Raw genomic sequence first — 6,000 nt, 5'->3', positions numbered from 1 at the left:
TGTGTGGGGGTTTTCCCGTATCACGTGATTCTCTGGACGTTAACTGGGTGTCTTATGGTTCAATCCCAGACACTAGCTACCTGCAGGTAGAGCAGACCCCACAGTTAAGGGTTCAGTCCCACTTCAGATCCCAGCCACAAGTCCCAGGCTATCACCTGTGCTTCTAACCAATCAGCTGTAAATCTGGGGTTCCACTACTCCCCTTCCAGTTTTGATAATTTGCTATAACAGCTCACAAAACTCAGGAAAATGTTTACTACCTTTACTGGTTTATTAAAAAGGATGAAATAAAGGATACAGATGAACAGCCAGGTAAAGAAGTACACAGGGCGGGGCACCTGGCTGGCTCAGTGGGTTAAAGCCTCTGCCTTTGGCTCAGGTCATGATCCCAGGGTCCTGGGATTGAGCCCCACATCGGGCTCTCTGCTTAGTGGGGAGCCTGCTTCCCCCACCCCCCTCTCTGCCTGCTTCTCTGCCTACTTCTGATCTCTGTCTGTCAAATAAATAAATAAATAAATCTTAAAAAAAAAAAAAAAAGGAAGTACACGGGGCAAGATCTAGAACGGCCCTCTGGGCGGGAGCTTCTGTCCCCATGGAGTTGGGGGTGTGTCACCTCCCAGCTCATGGATATTTTCACCAATGCAGAAGCTCTCTGAATTCCTTTGGTTGGAGTTTTTATGAAGGCTTCATTATGTAGGTATAATTGATTGAGTCATTGGCCATCGGTGATTAAGTCAGTCTCCAGCTCCACTCTGGTCCCTGAAATTCCAGTCCTCTAATCACACGCTGATTCTTGATGCAACCAGCCCCCCTTCTGAAGAATCACCTCATTAACATAAATTCAGGTACCATTGAAAGAGGCTTATTATGAATAGCAAAAGACCCTCCACTCAACTGCTCTCTTGAGAATTTCTAAGGGTTTTAGGAGCTCTGTGCCCAGAATAGAGAGTTAAAGGCCAAACACACAGTACTTATTATATTACAATATCACAGCTAGAAAGCTGTCAAGCTCACAGTGGTTGACACAAATTTTCCAAAGTTGTAACTTCTGCTTGGAAGCTCAAATTTTATCACAAGCAACAAATACTGTTAATTGTTTCTTGTTCAAGGAGAGCCTCACTTCACATCATTTTTGAGAAAGTGTCTGCCGATTATCCGTGTCTGAATCTCCATTGTTTGTCAGTCTTTCACGTAAAAGATGGTGTTCCATGAAAAACGCTAGTTTGGCAGCAACGCAGAGAATCGCACAAGTGCTTTTTCTTAAGACGACAAACATCCTTTGGTAAGCAGCAGAAGTATTTATGTATACTTTCCCCTTCTTTGTACAGGCTCTGAAAAAGACAAAGATGAGCACAACTCACAGACTGAGATTTAATAAAATTAATGTATTTTACTGCTTGCTTCATCATGAATATTCATAAGTGAACTCTTTGTATTTGCAAATACATGGCAGTGAAGATCTATGATGACTACAAGTACAATTCGACATGTTGGGAGGAAAACAATTTTTGTGCACCCTCTTTTTAAAAAAATTTTTTTAAAGATTTTTTTAAGTTTATTTGAGACAGAGAGAGCAAGTATGTGCGTTCATGTGTACAAGACACAGAGAGAGAGAGAGAGCATGAGCAGTGGGGAGGGACAGAAGGAGAGGGAGAAGCAGACTCCCCACTGAGTGGGGAGCCCAATGTGGAACTTGATCCCAGGACCCCATATCGTGAGCCAAAGGCAGATGCTTAACCGACTGAGCTACCCAGGCACCCCTTCCTCTATCCTCTTAAATTTAGAGTCTGGGGACCTGTGAATTGAACCAACAAGACAGATTAGCAGGAGAAGGGCATGGAATTTTCATTAATATTTACATACATGAGAGTTCCCAGCAAAGGGAACTCGAAGAAGTGGTTGGATGTGAGGGCTTATATTCCTAGAGTGGAACGTTGGAATACAAAGGAAGGAGGTGTGGTCCTCAAGGGACAATGGACTGTGGGAAAGTGGCTAGGACTTACAGGAACGAATTAATGAAAGAGAAGGCTTATCTCAGAAAGGTCTGTCCATACAGACTCATCATGGTGTCTGTGCTCTGTCTCCAGGGCTGAAGGTGCCTCTTTCCTTTCTGGTGTGGGGGAAAACACATCCACAAAGAAAAACTGACGCCCTGCCTTAATCAGACAAAGGGAGGACAAGGGATTGATTCTTTCTGCATCTGTTGATTCTCTCTTGCCTGCAGGTCTAAATAATCCTTACGCTGAAGTGGCCTATTTGGGGATGGGATATGCTGCTCCCTTTAGGTGCCTCTGCCTTAACTCAGTGTTCAGTTTTACCCACCATTCCTTTTTTTTTTTTTTTAAGATTTATTTATTTATTTTGTTGGGGGCGGGCCAGAGGGAGAGGGAGAGAGAGAAGCAGATTCCATACTGAGCCTGGAGCCTGATGCAGGGCTCGATCTCATATCCCTGAGATCATGACCTGAGTGGAAACCAAGCTGGGCACCCAACCGACTCCACCACCCAGGTGCCCCTATGCACCATTCTTTTTTTTTTTTTTAAAAGATTTTATTTATTTATTTGACAGAGATCACAAGTAGGCAGAGAAGCAGGCAGAGAGAGAGGGGGAAGCAGGCTCCCCGCTGAGCAGAGAGCCCCATGCAGGGCTCGATCCCAGGACTCTGGGATCATGACCTGAGCCGAAGGCAGAGGCTTTAACCCACTGAGCCACCCAGGCGCCCCCCTATATACCATTCTTTTGAGTGATTAATCAAATGATAACTTAGTGAAGGGGGAAAATAATATCTTAGTATCTTAGTAATCTTGACCTTGTGCATTTCTCCTGAAAGGACCTTAAAGACCTCCAGGGCCGGCCCATGGACCGCACTTGGAGAGTGCTGTTCTCTGTACTGTACTCTTTTTTTTTTTTTTTTAAAGATTTTACTTATTTATTTGGCAGAGATCACAAGTAGTCAGAGAGTCAGGCAGAGAGAGAGGGGGAAGCAGGCTCCCCGCCGAGCAGAGAGCCCAACTCGGGACTCAATCCCAGGACCCCAAGACCACCACCAGAGCCAAAGGCAGAGGCTCAACCCACTGAGCCACCCAGGTGCCCTGTACTGTACCCTTTATTTGTTTACCTTTACTGACAAATAAATTGTCAAGTACCTCTTGGTCGATCTCACGGCCAAGGGTAAATTACAATGCTCTGGTATAAGATCCAAAGCCTGTGTGAGTGGCCTTGCCTGGCAGTCTCCCGGGGACTCTCAACCAGTACTGGGACAGCAGCCATGCTAAGGGAGCCACTCAGAATTCTCAGAATGTATCAGCATGTGCAGCTTTCCTCCTGGCTGGCTCCTTTTTCTCTCAAGCATTCTTTAAGCCCCAGTCCCACAGTCATCTCCCTTGACTCTCTCAAGATAAGACTAGGGCCACCCTGCTCGGTGAATGGCTGGGGATGCCCAGTGGAGTTAGGATACAACGCAAACAGCCAAGCAGCTTCCTGGGGCCTGGGCCAACATAAGATCTCTGGTGTCAGATCTGAAAATCTAGGCAGGGCAGTAGGGGCAGGTGCTGGGGAGAGAGAGGACTGCCAGGCACCCAGGAGGGGACCTTGGAGGAAAGCCACTCCTTTCTGTTACCAAGGTCCTGGCTCTCTTCATGCTTTAGGGATTGGGTGTTGGGGGACAGTCCTCCTGTGTGGCTGTTTGGGGCCCTAGTGGGACAGGCCTAAGGCTCCCAGATTAATAATATACATGGCCCAGTTAAAATTGAATTTTGGATAAACAATATAATTTTTTAGTATAAGGATATCCCAAATATTGCATGGGGCACACTAAAAAAAAAATAGTCAGTGTTTATCTATAATTCAGATTTCACTGGGAGTCCTGTATGTTTATTTGCTGAATCTGGCAACCCTAGACCAGACCATTACAAGTCATTGCCCCAAGCAAAGTGAGCCCCTTTTCATGCACCATGTTACCTTGGTCTTTCCTGAACCTAGTTCTTGCTGCCCCAATGGCAAGCTTGTACACCTTACTGAAATGAACCTTTTCAGTCCCAAAGCTGCCTGGAACCAGGGGTAAGCAGAGGCAAATTGAGGGCTTGGATGGATATGAGGTGTAAGGCCATGGCACTGGATAACTCTCTGTTCCTGCATGAGTGAGCTCTCCCTTACAGCTTGAGGCTTCTTGGGGGTACCTATGGGGACACAAACTCCTTCCTTACCCCACTTCTTCTCCCCACTCTCCCCACCTGCCCCTGGTTGTCTCGCTAACTGTCCAGGCCTGGGGTCTCTGCAAACCCCCCTCCTCCATCCCGAGGGACTGGCCACCACTTCCCACAGAGCACTTAAACCCGGTTCTGGCCTCCCCGAGGGACCCCTGGCTGTCGGGGATTTCCCTAGTGGGGTCGGCTCTGGAAAGAGGTTGGGGATGGTGATGCGTCCTCCCTCCCAGCTAGTCGCTCTCCACCAGCAACAGCCGCCTCTGGTTTTCTCCTTTTAAGGACCTGAGGGCAAACTCTCCTCCCTACTGGGAGGACTTTTTCCTTCCAAAGATCCCAGAGTGGGAGTGTACCCCCCAGCTTGCTTGAGGCCCTGATTTTCCTCTGATTAAGATGACCTTGACCCTCTTCTCTGTGGACAGATCAGCCCCCCTCTGTATTATGCTGAAGGTGACTTCTCTCCTTCCAGACCGGCTCAGTGTCCCCACAGAAGCTGAAACTGCCTCCTTCCAGCCTCTGACTGTCGGCTCCTCCAGCCCAGGGTTCCCTCTGAGAATAGGCCGCAGCGGGAGATGTGTGGGAGGGGCCGCCGCAGTCCCTAGGAGACCCTACTCAGCTGCTCCAGGCTTTGACATCCAGAATAGGGACCATCTCCCACTGCAAGCACTGACTGGGGGAAATGGCAGCCGTCAAATCAGCGCAGCTTTGCCCTCCTGGAGGCAGAGGTGGGTGTATCTGGAAGGGGTGATGCATTCTCTGAGGGAAGGTCACAGGAATGCTGAGGCTTTTGTGAGGTCTTGCGGGCCCTGTGACTAGGAGTGGAGCGGTGGGCAGAGGTTTGAGGGCCCGCCTTTCAGCGCTGCCCTCCTGGCTGACAGCTGAAAAGTAAGAAAAGAGGCGAGTGGCCCAAGAGGGTGTGGTGACTGAGTCAGGTCTAGAACCCAGGGCTCCCAGCCCTCTCTCAGGATAGGAGGCTGCATGGCCACGTGGCAGATTCTCCCTCCACTCCTGGAAGGGAAAGGATGGGGCTTCTTGGTGTCTTACGCCAGAAAGAGCCCTCAGGGCTAATTCAAACCTTCCTCCCCTCCAAGGCCTCAAACCTAGCTGCTGCTCTTGGATTCACGAGGTTGGTCCTCAGAGGTGGGCACTGGGGTCCCGGCTGGATGCCTTCTGGCTCAAGCCGAACAGTGTCACACAGGTGTAGGTGTCTAGATCAGAAGGGACTGGCTGCCACCAGACAGCCACCACCGTTATACTTTGCAGACCTGGGGCAAGAGTCCATACAGAGTTCCTACCCATGGCTGGCTCCCTTTCTCTTCTGAGGCCCGTTGTGTAGCCGAAGGTGGCAGCCACAATGTATCCCAGCCCTCAGACCCTCCTCCCAATGTACGTGGACACTTCTTGCCTTGAGTGGCAGCATCTGTACACCCTCCCCTCTCTTGCTTTGGATAGTGCAACTGATGTTATATGACTTCTGCAACTGGGTCCCAAAGGACGATTCAGCTTCTGCCTGATTCTTTTTGAGACTCTTTCTTTTGGACCCACAGCTGCCACGCTATGAGAAAGCCCAGGCCTCGCCAGTGGAGGTGGAGGTCTCTGACCACAGCCAGCATATGAGCGAGCAGCTTTTGGGTTGACTGTCACCCCAGCCACAATCTCCCTGCTACCACATGAGACCCCAGAATGTCTGTCCAAGTCCTCTGCCCATTTGTAAATCAGGCTGTTGGATTTTCTGGTATTACAATGTGTTTGTTCTTGATATGTTTGGGTATTAACTCCTTACTGGATGTATGACTTG

Source organism: Enhydra lutris, unplaced genomic scaffold (assembly GCF_002288905.1).
Source record: "Enhydra lutris kenyoni isolate GAN:26980312 unplaced genomic scaffold, ASM228890v2 scaffoldscaffold31, whole genome shotgun sequence".
Classification (NCBI taxonomy): Eukaryota; Metazoa; Chordata; class Mammalia; order Carnivora; family Mustelidae; genus Enhydra; species Enhydra lutris.
This window is presented reverse-complemented; position numbering follows the sequence as displayed.